We start from the raw sequence: 17,559 nt of genomic DNA on the forward strand, positions 1-17,559 counted from the left end.
TTGAACAAAGCAATTAAGGAAATCACCTTTTCACTTCTCATACAGAAGTTATAGATTTCGTATCTATGAATAATACTCCCACTCATTTACACTAATAAATCTCCAAGATGTAAGTATGGGCTAGACCGTAGGGTAAGCTAGTAACGAACAAGTCAAAAGATTTAAATAATATAATTAGTAGAATATTATCACTCAGAATTAAGATCGACTTAATATATGGTCAACATTGTGACATTGATTAGATTTGATAACAACGATACTTATTTATCAATCAAGAATCAATATCGGTCCTAGTTCGATGTAACTAAATACATCCGATCTTATCTACTTGGTCGATGCCTTGGACAAGACATCACACCCTGAATGTGTAAGTAGATCATATCGTAGATTGTCTATTCAGTGAAAATCCAATGCACTGATTTAATCTTAGGACTCATTCTTTTGAACATATAATTACAAATATAATCCACTGTGACCTAGTCACTATAATTGTAACTATCCATATGTTCGGGATTTTATAAATGTTTGTATTATTTCAATAATCATGTAATAAAACAACCAAGCAACACAGTTGTCAAACTAAATGATTTCTACTACTTTTATTGATAATATGAAATAGTGCTACATGTCTAACATGGTTTTATAAGGGCATAAAACCCAACAATCCCACCATTAAACCACATCAGAGAATTCGGGGAATTACAGTTCATGACTAAGAGTGCTAATGAGGCTTATGATTTGTTGGAGGAGATGGCAATGAACAATTATCAGTGGCCGTCACAGAGGTAGATCCCAAAGAAGGTGGCTGGGATGCATGAATTGGATGACATCTCAATGTTGTCCACTCATGTGGCAACATTAACCAAACAGTTACAGCAGAACAACATTCAAGCTCAAGCTCCAGTTATGTAGATGATGGTTATGTGTGAGTTATGTGGAGGACCTCATTTATTTGAAAAATGTACAATGAGGGATTTTAACAACATTCCTATGAAGCAAGTGCAAGCAATTGGGAACTTTACAAGGCCCTCCAACAACCCATATTCCATAAGTTACAATCTTGGGTGACGGAATCATTCAAATTTTTCTTGGAAAAGTGGTCAGTCCAATCAGCAACAATTTCAACAGAATCAACCACAGTATCCTCGACCTCCTCCTGGATTTTATTAGCAGCAACCAGTAAGACCTGCACAACAATAGATGCAAGCAAAACAAGATGGTTAGGCTGATGTGTTAACTCAATTTATTACAGAAACGAGGGCATCTATTCAAAGCTTGGAAACTGAAATTGGACAGTTGGCCAGTTAATGGAAAACCGAGCTCAAGGGAATTTTCCAAGCACTACAGTAGTGAATCTGAGGGGGAATCTTAATGAACAGTGTTAAGCTATTACCTTGGGAAGCGAAACAATTTATGAGGGACCAACTATGGAGAAAAAAGTTGAGCAGAAGTAGAATCAACAGGCACATATCACAGAGAACAAGCAGAAAATGGGTCAAGTTGAAGAAGAGGTTAATGAGATCCTTGAGAAAAAGCAGTTAGAAATAAGCATAGATCACCATATAAAGATCCTATATCCTCAGAGGCTTCAAAAGAATAAACTTGACAAGTAGTTTTCAAAATTGTTTGATGTCTTTCGAAAGCTACACATCAACATTCCTTTTGCCGAAGCACTTGAACAAATGCTGAGTTATGTGAAGTTTATGAAAGAAATTTTGACGAAGAAAAGGAAACTAGAGGATTACGAGATAGTGGCACTTACTAAGGGGTGCAATGCGATACTTCAAAAGAAGCTACTCGCAAGCTTAAAGATCCGAGTAGTTTCAACATTCCATGCTCTATAGTGGGTTCAATGGTGGCAAAGGCTTTATGTGATTTAGGGGCTAGTATAAATCTAATGCCTCTATCTATTTTTCGAAAGTTAAAATTGGGAGAAGCTCGACCTACTACCATGTATTTGCAAATGGCGAATCGATCACTGGCTCATCCAAGGGGGATCATAGAAGATGTGTTAGTAAAGGTCGATAAATTCATCTTTCTTGCAGATTTTATTATTCTTGATTTGGAGGAAGATGAAAATATTCCAATTATTCTTGGAATGCCATTTTTAGCAACTGGTAGGGTCTTAATAGATGTGCAGAAAGGCGAGTTGAAGTTGCGAATGCAAAAAGAAGAGATAACATTTAATGCTTTTGCAGCAACGGAGGTTCCAACTTGTTGTAGAGTTGATGTTGTGGAAAGTAAAGGTGATAAGCTAAAATTTACTAAGAATAAATCTATGGTTGAAGGTGGAAAGCGAACAATTCGTCATAAAGTGAAAAAGATCTTTAGTGAGAAAGCTCGATTGTTTCATGAGCGGTGGAAAGTTCCAAAAATGTGCAATATCAAGAAATGGGCGTCTTCTCATGATACTATGTCTCTTAAGGACATGAAAGGTGGTTTGGATCCGAGTTGAATTTAAGAAAGTGGTCAGCATCCGGCTAAATGACGTTAACGACAGCGCCCTTGAGAGGCATCTCAAGTTTATGTTTATGTTTTGAATTTTATTTTTATGTTATTTTTAGTTGAAAATTTTTATTTTATTCTTGATTAGTTTTTGTAAATATTTTATGTAATTAAAACCGTGAAAAACGTGAAAAAATCAGCAAAATAGCACAAAAGTTGAATTAGAACCACAACTCTAATGTGAACAGAAGGGGGAGGAGCTAGAAAATTTGAATTAGAGTCGCAGCTCTAGAAAAGTCAAAGAGCAAGTGTTGAGAAAATTCAGAATTAGAGCCGCAACTCTATACAACAGCATCGCGACGCCAATTGGACCCAGAAACACAATTTAAGGGTTTCCATAAGAATTTTTTTAGCACGACTCCCACTCCATCTCCTCCTCCATTTTAATGTTATCCATTGGTGTCTCAGGTAAGTCTTCTTTTTATTTGAGTTTAACATTGGGGACAATGTTAGTCTTAAGTTTGGGGGAAATAGGTTTATTTTTAGCTTTGCTATTATTTGTTGTTTTTCAAGTTTAGTATTAGTTGTTATTGTGTTTGGGTTTAGTTTTCACGGTATTGTTAGAGTGTAAACCAAGTTGATAATTTGTTGCCAATGAGATTGAATGAATGTTATGTTGTATAATCCGAAGGAAGAGTTGTGCATATAAAAACAATTTTTGTGCTTGGTTGAAATACTTTGTCACTTCACTCTGGTTAATTGAATACTTGTTTGAACTATTGCTCATAGTTGTAAATGTGAGAATTGAACTTTGTATATGCATATTGAATTTGGATTGTGGATTGTACATGTTGAAATTTTTCTAGAACTTGCTTGCTTGCTATTTCAGACGAAATCCTACACAATACACACTTAAGGAGAGGATATAGGCCATCTTTGGAACGATTAAGCCTTTCAAGCTAACCCTTATGTATTTTATCTCTTGTTACCCTATTTGAGCCTTACAATTGACACTACAAGAATAAAGCCTATTAGCGGCAGACTTGGAGGTCCGCCTGTTGACGTCGTTTTTCGTCAAACAGTGAAAGAAGAGCACATAAACAATAATTGATAATGGCCAATTGAAATAAAACAATACAAACACACGATTTTTATGTGGTTCAGCTGTTAAATATGCCTAGTCCATGAGTCTCTGTTATTAAACTCAAGATTATCTCTAGGAATTCTTCAGGAATGAATTCTTTAGAGTTTTCTCTCAAGGATCAGAATTTCGGTCCTTTACAATGGTGCATGGACTCTCTATTTATAGAGAAGGTTGTAGAATACTATCCCACATATTTTGGGTAGTTACTCTTTTTGTGTAAATAAAATAAATGGCTTTAAATGCCTATAATCAGATATAAAAGGAAACGTCCCCTGAAGACCAGGGGGCGTATAACTGACCGAATAATATCCTACGATTCTAGGGGATTTACAATAATGAACGAGGATTACATCTTGTATTTATAACACTTGTAGATATTCAAGGTGGTTATCGCGTATCTCTAAGGCTTTAGTTTCTCAGGTTTCCCGTCATCTATCGAGCTAGAAACATCTCCCGAGGCCACATGGCTTTCGAGATCGTACGTGCGTCGAGCTCAGGACCCCTGATCCGAAGTCATCCCTGAAGATGAGTGTGTTCCCGATGCTATCTTTCGAGATCATGAATACTTCGAGGTCACCATACTCGAGGTCGTCTATGTCCTGCAAGCTCGACATACAATCCTGGAGCATGTTTCCAACCTTATGAGTCCACTTATTTGTGAATCCAACTTTCGAGGTCATATCTGGGTGTAACATCTTGTAGAGTCCAAGAACTTTACTTAGCTAAGATAGATAATAGTATCATAGTACTTATAGCATTATCTTTGCTACTATGGATTTTTGGTTCAGACCGGGAATTATTTGGACACTCATAGTAGTACTTATAGATTTTCTAAGTTTAACCTATAGTTTAAGAATATTAAGTATAACCTAAGGTTTGATTAAGTGACTAATATTAAGGATTATATTTATTATATTATAAGGTTTAGACATCAACCAATAGGATTTTAAACACATGTTATGAATGGTGATTAAGGATTAAGTATTTTTGGGGATTAAATTTAATAAGGAGTAAAGTTTGAATGTTATAGGGTCAGTCAACAGCTTTGAATACGTTGAGGGCTTAGTCAAGGCTGTTTACCCCATTCAAACTTAGCTAAAATTGTGTAATTTCGTGTTTAAATAATCAGCGTATGCCGATATATCGCAGCTATAGGGGGCGATATATCGCAGCACGTAGATACGGAAAACACGAATCGAAGCACGGTCGCCTCGGGAACAGTGGTCCAAGCGATATATCGCCTATAGGGGGCGATATATCGCCTCCACCAGCATGTTTTCAAACACTTTTGAATTCTTTTCCTTTCATCCATTCAAACTCCTCCATAAGTCCAGCATCTTTTGAACGAGTCTTCAGCCTCTGCTGAACGATTATTCAAATGATTTTCACTTAAAAAGCCATTATTTTTATTCAAGAAAAATCAAGATACTTTCATTCCAAAACTCTATAAATAGGACCTAGTACCCAGCCATTATTCACCTTTTACTCTAAGTTCCGAAGCTGCAAGTGCTAGGAGAGTGTGAGAGTTAAACACCTGGGTTTGGGAAATCATAAGCTTAAACATCATAAGCTTATCAAACACTTTGGGAAGTGAGGTTCTATAGTATTTCGGTTGAGGTGTAGATTGGTCTTTCAAGTCTTTGAGGTAACCAAAACTCTAGTTCCTTTCTGTATTATGTTATTTTCTTTCTCATAGTCTTCTACTCAATCTCTAACCTTAATCTTTATTTTGGTTGGGGAATCCAAGTTCTTAAGCACATAAGTTGTGGTAAGCATGTTTCTCAAATGGTTTAGTCTTCCCATTTCCTTTTCATCTCTTTCCTTCTTTCAACTCACTCATGTTCATTATGGTTTTAGGAGTGTTCCAAAAGTCCCAACTCAGTCCATTATATCCCGGTAACTTTGGTAAGGAAAGTAGGCTAGAATCAATATGTTATGTGCTTATGTTATCTATATGTTTTATGTTATTAATGTGTTATGATATGTATATGTGTGTGTTTGTAGGCTTGGGCATATGAACCATACGACTAACAAGACCCCAAATGGGTTATGGGCATATGACCTACTTATCTAGTAGGACCCCACTAATCCCATGGGCATATGTTTGTTTAGTCTATGGGACCCCAAGTAATAATGGCCATTATAATAAGTGTATGTTATATGTATTATGTTAAGTCTTTATGTTTTCTTATGAAATTATATATATGATTAAGTGTTAGATTTTTCCTTGCTGGGCATTAGGCTCATTCCTTTCTGTTTATGTGCAGGAAATAAGCTTTAGAGGTGGAAAGATTCGTGACGCTTAGAGGATGTGTATCGATGGTGAATGGAGTCAAGGGGCCGAGCGTTATTCGATTCGAGGATGTAGTCTTGTTTATGTTTTTTATGGTTTTAAATGTATTTTCCGCATTTTCTATGTAACTCTTTTTAGTTTTTAAGTTATTTTTGTTTTAAAGACAATGGGTACCCATATCCTACTTATTTTTATGAAAGTAACCTTTGTTTCTACAAGTTTATAATAAATTATGGTATTTTCGCAAATGTATGTTTTAGTAAGAATTTGTATGTATAGTTCGATAATGGTCCAAGAGTCTAGATTAATGGGTCATTACACATCTTGCCTCCTTAAAAGTATTTGTTCGAATCCTAAGAGAAGGAAACTTTTGAACTACTTTCTTTGAGAACTGTACCGTCATACACTCTTGAAAATGGACACTCGTCAATTGGGTATTGCTCATTTTTGGTACTTGAGTACTTTGGAAACACGCCCACGATCGTCCGTCTGACATCTTTTCGGTGCCATCTTGTCATTGATCCCTGACCATTGGATTTTGCAAGGATTTTGTTCAACGTTCCAGATTAATTCCTTTTTCCCGCCTATATATACAAGACCCCACTCTTCATCTTCTTTTTCACTTTTTTTCACCATAAGCAAGAAAAGAAGAAAAAAGAAAACCAGAGACCTTCCTAAAAATCTTTGTCCCGCGCATGTTTTCTCGGCCAAAGAAACAAAGAAATCTTGGTCTGTTCGAGTCAGTGAGTTCTTATTTGTAACCTCTTCTTCAATCGACAATCTCTCTGCCGTTGCCATTATTGTGTAAGTAAGCAATCTTTGTTTCCCATTTTGTCAGCTTTTATTCAAACTGTTCTTGCTGTGTATGTGTATATACTAGTTTACATCCTTAGCATAATACGATAGGAGGTTTTGATCCGATAGGCTCTTATGCTTTTTAGACTTCCGTACTGGATTTACATCACTGGCTTATACCTAGTTTTCATATTTTAGTGAGATTCCAATTTTCTGGGTTTTGAAATTTTTAGGCAACGTTTCTTGTACACTAAGTTTTCGGGTAAAAAACATGGGCCTTGATAAATGCATGAAACCCAAGGTTGGCTTTCCTGGTTAACCGCCACTTTCTTTTCCCTTGATTTTCGGGATTTTCAAAACATTATCCACGCTCCTTTCTTTTTCGTGGAACGCACGCCCTGACTCTTCAATAAGGGTCTTAATATTTAGCTTGTTTCGCTCCTAAAACCCCGAGCTCATAAGCTCGAGCTCGGAACTCTTGCATGCATGACCCTCACCATTTTTTCTTTCTCGCTAGATGTCACAGAATCTGGAAAAACGGTGGGGGTCGTTGCTGGCAATCCCTTACGAGCCAAAATCTCCGAGCCCAAAATCGCTGTTCGCCTGTAATCAACGTCGGATAAGAGAATATGAGCTCGCGCGCGAGCAAGAGGACATTCGAGCTCACTATCGTCGCCAGATTGATGAGGTCATAGAGGGGAAGAGGAGAGTTCTTCGGGAGGCCCTCTATCCGGAATCCAATTAAGGACCTAGGCCGATTCCCCTCGATCCTGCATTAAAGGTTACTGTCGCATATCATCCAGGAGAGCTCAAATTTTCACTAATGGGGGAACCTTTCTCCTCGCAGTCGGGGAGAGAGATGTTTGAGGCCGAGCACTACTGGAGCTCGGTTACCACAACTAGCCAGATAACTGACATCCTGGCTTTCCACTGCCTTAGCCTGTCAGGCTCCTTGAAGTGTCGACCTCCGGCCAACCATGAACGAAGCTGCTTCGCCCCTGGGGGCCGCGACACCAGTGTGAAATACGCGGCCTGGAGCCAGGAACACATGAGGGCAGGAGCTCTGTTGCCCTTGAAATCTTTTTTCAAGGACTTCACGGATTTCGTTGGGTTGGCTCCGTTCCAACTCAACACCAACTCTTATAGGGTACTGTCTGCCCTTAGGTCCTTATACCATGAAATGGGGTGGAAAGGACCTTCGCCTCAAGAGATCTTGTATTTCTTTTGTCTGAAAAGTAACCCCTCCCGAGCTCGGGGAGGGGATGGCTTTTATTACCTTTTGAGCTATCCCAAGGAGAAGAAGGTCTTTGAAGATCTTCCCAATCATCCGCCCGATTTCAAAAGGGCCTTCTTCTGGACAGATGGTCTGTCCCCGTCTCAACACTATTCATTCAGGCGGATTCGTAAGTATTCTTGTTATCTTTATTTCCGTGCTCGTGACTTTAGCTCTTAGACCCGTACTTATTAGAAATATGTTGTCTTTCAGCCAATTTTCAGCGTCCCACTCCCGACGATACAATGAAGGAGCATAGAGAGACCCTGCTCCAACTCCCACATGGCAGGAGGTCCCTTTTATACCTTCTACATGAAGATAAGCTCCGAAAGTGCAGACTTTTGGGGGAGGGCCAGTCTACCTTTGACTGGTCCAATATAAAATATGAAAATTGGGAGCAGGTGCCACTGCCTACAGGCGCCCTTCCTTCGAGGAGAGAAACTAGGCCGCCACTTCCAGTTCGCACAAGGAGCCCGCTGTCTGGGAATGAGGCTAATGATGAAGCCTCGAGCTCGGATTCGGATGAAGGTAAAGTCCTTCCTACCTCGAGAATGTGGTCCCCGACCTTACTAAAACACAGGCCCAATAGGTTAGTCTCGTGCCCACAGGATAGATACCACTTCTACATATGGAGTTGGGTAGATGACTGTGTCCATAGGTTTGATAGTGGGCTCGGGAAATACGACACCATGTACACCACGGACGAGATGTGGAACGGGATAGCCGTTCAGTATGGGACCAATGATTATAGGGACCTCTCGAGGTTATCACCCACATATAGGGAAGGCACTCCCCCCGCCTCCTCTGAAGACGGGGGAATTTCATGGTCCCCAAGTTCGAGCTCGGGGGAGAGTTCCAGTTAGGTTTTATCTTTACCTGGTTTCCCTCTCTTTCCAAACTTATTATCATTGTCTAACTTATTGGAACTGCGCAGGTGCCATGAATCCCGACCTCGACGCTGTGCTCTTTAGCGATGGGGGAGCTGGAGCCCAGAAGAGCAAACGTCCGAGAATACCACGAAGGTCCGATCGACCATCCAAGGTACCCAGACGCCACGAGACGACCCCCACGGCCCAGACTACTGCGAGCACAGCCACGGAACCGACTGTCCAGATTGATGCATCTGGCTTGACCGCGCCCATCTCACTTCCTCCGGCCGAAACTCAAATAACAGTTGTTCGGCCCCCAAAGAAACCTTCTGTCTCCAAGGTTCAGCTGCCGACGGCTCGAACTCATATTGAGGAGTTCGTGCTCGATGGCGCTGCTGGGACAGAAGGGGCTGTGCTCAGCTCGGATGCCCTTTCTCGAGTGGGTCAGAGCTTTTCTGGCTTCGGCGCCGACCATTGGGACCTCGTGCGCAAGGCCTTGGACTGCAATACTCTTTATGATAAGAGTATCGAACTCACTGCCGCGGTAGCCTTCGCAACTCTATTTTAAATACCTTAGTTCGCAATTCTGATTCGTTCTTTGTGTTTCAGGCTCTTGTTGTTTCAGCACAGCTCAACTATAAGCTAACCAACGAGGTGCAAACGAGCATGTCTCTGGCCCAAAAGTCGAAGGATCTCGAGCTTAAGATGGTTGACGAGCTCAAAGACTCGAAGTCTGAACTTGAAAAAATGAAGACCCGTCTCGAGGAGCTGGAGAAGTCGAATGCTGAGCTTGAGCAGGCGAAGACTTGTCTCGAGAAGGCCAATGCCAAGCTCGAAGAGGAGAAATCTGTCACCTTCGACTTCATGGAGAGCGAGAAGGCCCGCCTCCTGGACGAGTATAAGGAGCAGAAGGAGAAAGCGATTGACCAAGCCATGTACAAACTTTGGGCTGATAATGCCGACCTCGATACCAGCTTCCTGGGCCCTCTCGAGGCCACATATGTTGAGCGGTGGAATGCCCGTCTTGAGGCAAGTGAAGCTGCTCGAGAGGCTGCTCAGAAGGATTGTCATGCTATTCGTCCTGGGGGGTCCGGTGCTACTGATGCTGAGAAGGCCAAGGAGACTCCTCTTCCTTAAATCTGATCTCGGGGAAATCATTTATTGGGGCTGTGTCCCCCTATTTTTGTAATTATCTTAATTTATGCCCACAGGGCTGATACAATTTCTTTAAATATTACTTATATATGCTTTACATTTCTTGGCTCGAAATATTTTGCACATTTTTTATGGATGAATCAATTATGTTTATTTATTCATACAAACATATCGTGGATTTAGGTTCGAAGCTCAATGCATTCATGCATAGTTTGTTCAAATTATCCGCTCCCTACCTCGTTATTTTTCAAAGTCGGGTATTACTTTAACCATGAACCCAAAAGTACTTATATGGTATGTAATGTGAATGATTTGGTTATATCTTTTTTTTTGTTTAGTCACTTTTACTCATCCTCAGTTTTTGCTCTGATGTTAAGAGTTCGAAACTATTTTTCTTTAAGATATTCCAGCCTCGATCTAGACTTGTTTCGCAATAGGTTTAGGTTCCTACTTATCATCGATTAATTTTTTGGCTGGTTTGTTCCAAACCTGTTAAGTTTGCACATCTGGTTAACTCCAAACATTTTAGGTTTTTGGTAGTTCGGTTATGTCCGAACTATCTAAGCTCGCATATTTGGTTATTTCCAAATACTTTATGTTTTTGATAATTCGGTTATGTCCAAACTATCTCAGCTCGTGTGTTTGGTTATATCCAAATACTTTATATATTTTTGATAATTCGGCTATGTCCGAACTATCTAGGCTCGCGTAATTGGTTAAATCCAAATACTTTATATATTTTTGATAATTTGGTTATGTCCGAACTATCTAGGCTCGCGTATTTGGTTATATGCAAATACTTTATATATATATATATATTTTTGCATATGTTATTTTATTTTTTAAGCTGATGGTATATGTACCAATGATGCCCCCTTAATATCCTATGAGTGTGACCATAGGTTATTAAATTAAGAGAGATTGCAAAAATGAAAAGAAATAACATATTTGAACGAAATGGAACTTTTATTTGATGACACTCAAAAACAAATAAGCTAATACAAATAGAAACTCATGGTTATAGGTAACACTTTTCCTATACTACTGATAGTAAGGTCTAAGGTATTCGCCATTCCATGCTCACGGTACTAGGCTCCCATCCAATCTCACAAGTTTGTACACATCAGGTAGGATGACTGACTCTATCTGGTATGGTCCTTCCCAGTTCGGCCCGAGCACTCCAGCTGCTGGATCTCGAGTTGCCAAAAATACGCGTCTCAACACCAGATCTCCTACTCCGAACTTTCGATCTCGAACCCTCTTATTGAAATATCTTGTAGTCCGTTGCTGGTAAGCAGCATTTCTCAGCTGAGCCTCTTCTCTCTTTTCTTCAATCAAGTCTAGGGTTTCTTCGAGCTGAGTGTGGTTTGTAATTTGGTCGTAAATTTGAGTTCGGATCGTTGGTATTTCGACTTCTATGGGCAACATTGCCTCACAGCCGTATGCTAGAGAGAACGGGGTATGTCCTGTCAAGGTTCGAGTCGTTGTCCTGTATCCCCAAAGGACTTGGGGAAATTCTTCGGGCCACCGTCCTTTTGCTTCCTCCAACTTTTTCTTTAGAGAACTCTTGAGAGTTTTGTTCACAGCCTCGACCTGGCCATTCGCTTGAGGGTGAGCCACTGATGAAAAACTCTTTATTATATCGTTCTTTTCACAAAAAATGGTGAATAGGTCGCAATCGAATTGGGTTCCGTTGTCGGATACGATCTTCCTCGACACTCCATATCGGTACACGATGCTCTTTACAACGAAATCAAGGATCTTCTTTGAGGTTATAGTTGCCAACGGCTCGGCCTCCGTCCATTTTGTGAAGTAATCGACGGCGACCACAGCATATTTCACTCCGCCTTTGCCAGATGGGAGAGAGCCTATGAGGTCGATGCCCCATACTGCAAAAGGCCATGGGGATGTCAACATGGTCAGCTCGGATGGTGGAGCTCGGGGTATCATGGCGAATCTCTGGCATTTGTCGCATTTCTTCACATACTCAAAAGAATCCGCTTTAATGGTTGGCCAGAAATATCCCTGGCGTATGATCTTCTTGGACAGGCTGTGCCCCCCAGTGTGATCTCCGCAAAACCCTTCATGAATTTCTTCGATGATTTTCTTAGCCTCGGGAGGGCTTACGCACCTGAGTAACGGCATGGAATATCCCCTTTGGTACAGCCTTCCATCCAAAATTGTGTAATGGGGAAGTTGGTACATCAACTTTCGAGCTTGGCTCCGATCTTTTGGAAGAACTCCGTTTTCGAGATAATCAACTATCGGGGTCATCCAAGTCGGCTCTGTTTTGATCATACACACATCACCTTCTTCTGGCTCGTTTATGTTAGGTGCTGATAGGTGTTTTATGGGTACAACATTCAGCTCTTCATTTTTGGTGGATGTGGCGAGTCGAGCTAAGGCATCTGCATTTGAGTTCCGTTCTCGGGGGACTTGTTCGATTGCATAAAACTCAAAATACTCTAATGCAGATTTTGCCTTCTCCAGATAAGCTGCCATTCTTGTGCCTCGAGCCTGGTATTCTCCCAAGATTTGATTAACCACGAGTTGGGAGTCACTGTAGCAATGTATAGCTTTAGCCTTGAGCTCCTTTGCTATTTGTAGTCTTGCGAGTAGAGCCTCGTACTCGGCCTCATTATTCGATGCTTTAAAGCCAAATCTTAAAGCGGAGTGAAATTTACTCCCTGCGGGGGTGATCAGAATAACCCCTGCCCCTGCTCCATTTTCATTTGACGAGCCGTCGACGTAAAGTTTCCACAGCTCGTGGGCCGTGGTTATTACCTCGTCGTCGGCTATACCAGTACATTCCACTATAAAGTCCGCCAATGCATGTGCCTTAATGGTCGTCCTCGGGTGGTATGTGATCTCGAACTGTCCGAGCTCAACAGCCCATTTAAGAAGTCGACCTGAAGCCTCTGGTTTGGATAGGACTTGCCTAAGTGGCTGATCAGTCAGCACATGGATGGGATGTGCCTGAAAGTAAGGGCGGAGTTTACGGGATGAATGAACTAAACTGAGCGCAAGCTTCTCCATCAGTGGATACCTTGACTCTGCCCCCAGTAATCTTTTACTGATGTAGTAAACAAGTCTCTGTACCCTCTCTTCTTCTTGAATGAGCACTGCGCTTATCGCGTGTTCGGTGGTTGAGAGGTATAGGTACAATACTTCTCCCGTTTCAGGTTTTGATAGGATGGGCGGTTCTACTAGGTGCTTTTTGAGCTCCTGAAAGGCCAGCTCGCACTCCTCTGTCCATTCAAACTTCTTACCTCCTCTCAATAAGTTGAAGAAAGGGAGGCCACGATCAGTTGATTTCGAGAAGAATCTGCTTAGGGCTGCCATCCTGCCAGTCAAGCTTTGGACATCTTTGTGCTTCCGAGGTGATGGCATGTCAATCAGGGCCTTTATTTTGTCAGGATTAGCCTCGACTCCACGGGAGTTCATAATAAAGCCCATAAATTTTCCCGAAGATACCCCAAAAGTGCACTTTTGAGGATTCAGCTTCATGTTATACTTCCTGAGCACGTCGAAGCACTCTTCGAGATCATCAACATGGTTCTTGTTGAGTTGAGACTTTACAAGCATGTCATCAACATAAACCTCCATGTTGTTCCCTATTTTCTCTAAAAACATCATGTTTACGAGCTGCTGGTACGTGGCTCCAACATTCTTGAGCCCGAATGGCATGACATTATAGCAGTAAAGCCCTTTATCTGTGATGAAGCTCGTATGTTCTTGGTCAGGGGCATGCATGGGAATCTAGTTATATCCAGAATAGGCATCCATGAATGTCATCAGGCCATGCCTTGTCGTGGCATCCACGAGCTGGTCAATCCTTGGCAGTGGAAAACAGTCTTTTGGGTAAGCTTTGTTGAGATCTGAGTAGTCGATACAGGTTCTCCACGTCCCATTGGGCTTTGGGACCAACACCGGATTGGCCACCCAGTCAGGGTAAAAGGCATCCCTAATGAAATGGTTTGCTTTTAACCTGTCAACTTCCTCCTTTAATGCTCTCTTTCTGTCTTCGTCCAGCTGTCTTCGCTTTTGTTGCTTCGGGGGGAAGCTTTTATCTATGTTTAGTGTGTGGCTCGCTACATTCGGGCTTATCCCCACCATGTCTGAGTGTGACCATGCAAAGACATCCTGGTTTTTCTTCAGAAAGCAAATTAATTGCTATTTTGTCTCATCTGGGAGGTGTTTCCCGACCTTCACCTTTCTCAAGGGTTCTGCTTCCTCGAGCTGAATTTCTTCGAGCTCCTCTAGAGGTTCGAGGTCAACTTTCTCCTCAATCCTCGGATCAATCTCCTCGTCGATTTCTAAGACTGTTCCATCTTTATTTTGTATGATAACGAGTCCCTGAGCACTCGTTTGCTTCTTTCCCCTCAAAGAGATGCTATAGCACTCCCTCCCTACCAGTTGGTCCCCTTTTAATGTCCCGACTCCTCTAGGGGTCGGGAACTTAAGGGCCAGATGCCTTACTGATGAAACTGCCCCCAGCCCGACCAGGGCAGGTCTCCCGAGAAGCACATTGTAGGCAGATGGCAAGTCTACCACCACGAACCCCATTATCTTGGTCACCGAGACTGGATAGTCTCCCAAGGTCACGGGGAGCTCAATGGATCCCATGTAGGAAGTTCCTTCTCCTGAAAAGCCGTACAAAGTAGTTGCACATGCCTTCAGGTCGCGAAGGGAGAGTCCCATTTTCTCGAGGGTTGCTTTGTAAAGAATGTTGATTGAGCTCCCATTGTCTATGAGAACTCGGTGGACTCGTTTGTTGGCGAGTTGAAGAGTAATAACTAGCGGATCATGATGTGGGAACTGAACATGGGAGGCGTCCTCCTCAGTGAAGGTTATGGGTTGTGTTTCAATCCTCTAGCTTTTAGGTGCCCTAGGTTCGGGTTCATAAGGAGACCCGTCCCCTGTCTTAAGCTCGTTAACATATCTCTTTTGGGCATTCCTGCCCCCTCCTGCGAGATGAGGCCCTCCCGAGATGGTTATTACGTCCTCTCCATCTATCAGGGGGGCCTGTCCTCTTCACAAGATCGGGAGTTATTATTTTGTGTCTTCGGAGGCATGGCTACTCTCTGGCTTGCGGCCGTCTGACCAGTATTCTGGTTTTTGACATACTGTCGGAAGTAACCTCTCGAGATCAACCCTTCGATCTCGTCCTTCAGTTGTCGACATTCATCAGTTGTGTGCCTGGTGTCTCTGTGGAACCGGCAATACTTACTGGAATCCCTCTTGGATTTTTGATTTCTCATTGGGTCCGGACGCCTGAAGGGGACCTGGTTTTCATTAGCTCGGTATATGTTTTCCCGAGACTCGTTGAGCTCGGTGTGCACTTTATACACGGAGAAATACCTCTCTCCTTTCTTTTTCTTTCCTCCCTCAGCTTCGTGATTACTTCCTTCGTTCGTTTTCCTCTTGGATGGGTTCTCCGAGGCAGGCTTTGGCGCCGCTGGGTCCGCCGAGGTTGAGGCAGAGTTGATGTTTATCGTTGTAGTTTCGGACTAAGAGGTTGCTTTGAGCGTCGACCTAGCTTCCTCTACATTGACAAACCTCTGCGCTCGTCTGTTAAACACTGTTATTGACCTTACCGGTTTCCCTTGCATGTCATCCCAAAGGGCACTTCCCGATAATACGCCAGCTCAGATTGCCATTAGGTGTCCACTGTCATCCACATCCCGAGCTCGGGCTACTTCCAGATTGAATCTTGTTAAGTAACTCTTCAATGTTTCACCCGGTTGCTGTCGGACGTTAGTTAAGGGGGATGCTTTTGGTCTGACCCCTACCATTGCTCTGAACTGCTTCTTAAAGTCTTTAGACAACTGCTCCCATGAGGTTATTGAGTGTCTCTTGTACTTTTCAAACCAACTTTTGGCAGGTCCTGCCAATGATGTTGGAAACAACATGCACCTGAGCTCGTAACCCACGTTACTGGCTCTCATGATAGTGTTGAACGTGCTGAGGTGACTACATGGATCGGTCTTTTCTTCAAACGTTGGGATGTGAGGAATGCGAAACCCTTGAGGAAATTGAGTGTCAGAAATATGGGGAGCAAACGGTTCGAGCTCCTCATCAGAGTCCTCATATCGACCATTTCCTCGTTCATTCTTCAAAAGCCTAAAGGCTCTTTCGAGCTGATCGATTCTTTCTTGGACTGGGTCAATTGGAGGTGCTGTCTGGAATTGACTGTCATTGATCGTGATTCCAGGCTCGCGTCTCTGCGAGGGATCTCTACGCCTATTCAAGCGATCCCTCAGGTCCGGATTTGTTTGATCTCTATTCCCCCGACTCTGATTCAGATGATTTCGTAGGTCGGGACGATTCTTGCGACTTCCAGTATTCTTACGACCTCGGTCGTGTTTGCTGACGAACCTGGTCTCTCCGGATTCGTCACTAGTGAGACTCATTGCTCAGTTGTTTCGTGATGGATTCTTTCCACGTTGCCTCGTCTCCGTGGTGCGAGACCGAGACGTCTGACTTCTCTCAGATGGAGCACCTCTCCGCTCCTGGAAAGTCTCCCTGTTTCCTTGTCCATCCCCTGCACGCCCTTGATCCTGATCTCGAACAAGTTGAGCGTTTTTGCGAGGTGGCGAAGGATATCTTATGGGTGACGGAGGGAACCGTATAGGCGACGGTGGCTGCCACCCTTGTCGCGGCCTAGAGGGTCCAGAATTTGCCCGAGATGGGTCAGTCGCGTTCGGTGCGCTCCCAGGTACCTGAGTCCGAGCCTCTGCAGGGGTGAGGTTATTCTCAGTTCCTGCAGGCACTTCCACAGGCGGGTTAGGCGGGACTCGAGCTCGAGTACTCCTCTGGGGCCTAGGAGCAGATGGCTCTGCTGGCGCCGGAGGTTGAGTCGGCCTCCTTGTGGCAGCATCCTTTCGTGGACGCCCACGGGGCCTCCGGGGAGGAACATGCACGTCCCTTGGAGGAGGGACTTGGTTTTCGCGCGGAGGCGGGGGCTGAGCCACCTGGGCCTTTGCGGCTATCCTAGTCAACTCCTCATTCTGTTTGTTGGCCTCTGCCAACAGCTGTTTCAACTGCCGGTTTTCCAGTTCTACAATAGGAACGTAACGCTCAGGATTGTAGTACATATCCTCATCCCTTGGTGGAGGCGGTGGTCCCCGGGAATCAGAAGACCCACTCCTCTCCTCAACATCCGGGTTCTCCATTGGTTGTTTTCCAGGACGTCTTGGGTAATTTTCCTCAGGGGTGTTCTGATTGTTTGTGGCCATTATTTTCTCAGGGATGAATGCTTAAGGCTCTCAATGAAAGCACCAAACTGTTGACGCCGTTTTTCGTCAAACAGTGAAAGAAGAGCACATAAACAATAATTGATAATGGCCAATTGAAATAAAACAATACAAACACACGATTTTTAAATAGTTCAGCTGTTAAATCTGCCTAGTTCACGAGTCTCTGTTATTAAACTCAAGATTATCTCTAGGAATTCTTCAGGAATGAATTCTCCAGAGTTTTCTCTCAAGAATCAGAATTTTGGTCCTTTATAATGGTGCATGGCCTCTCTATTTATAGAGAAGGCTGTAGAATACTATCCCACATATTTTGGGTAGTTACTCTT

The sequence above is a fragment of the Humulus lupulus genome, chromosome 2 (genome assembly GCF_963169125.1).
Source record: "Humulus lupulus chromosome 2, drHumLupu1.1, whole genome shotgun sequence".
NCBI lineage: Eukaryota > Viridiplantae > Streptophyta > Magnoliopsida > Rosales > Cannabaceae > Humulus > Humulus lupulus.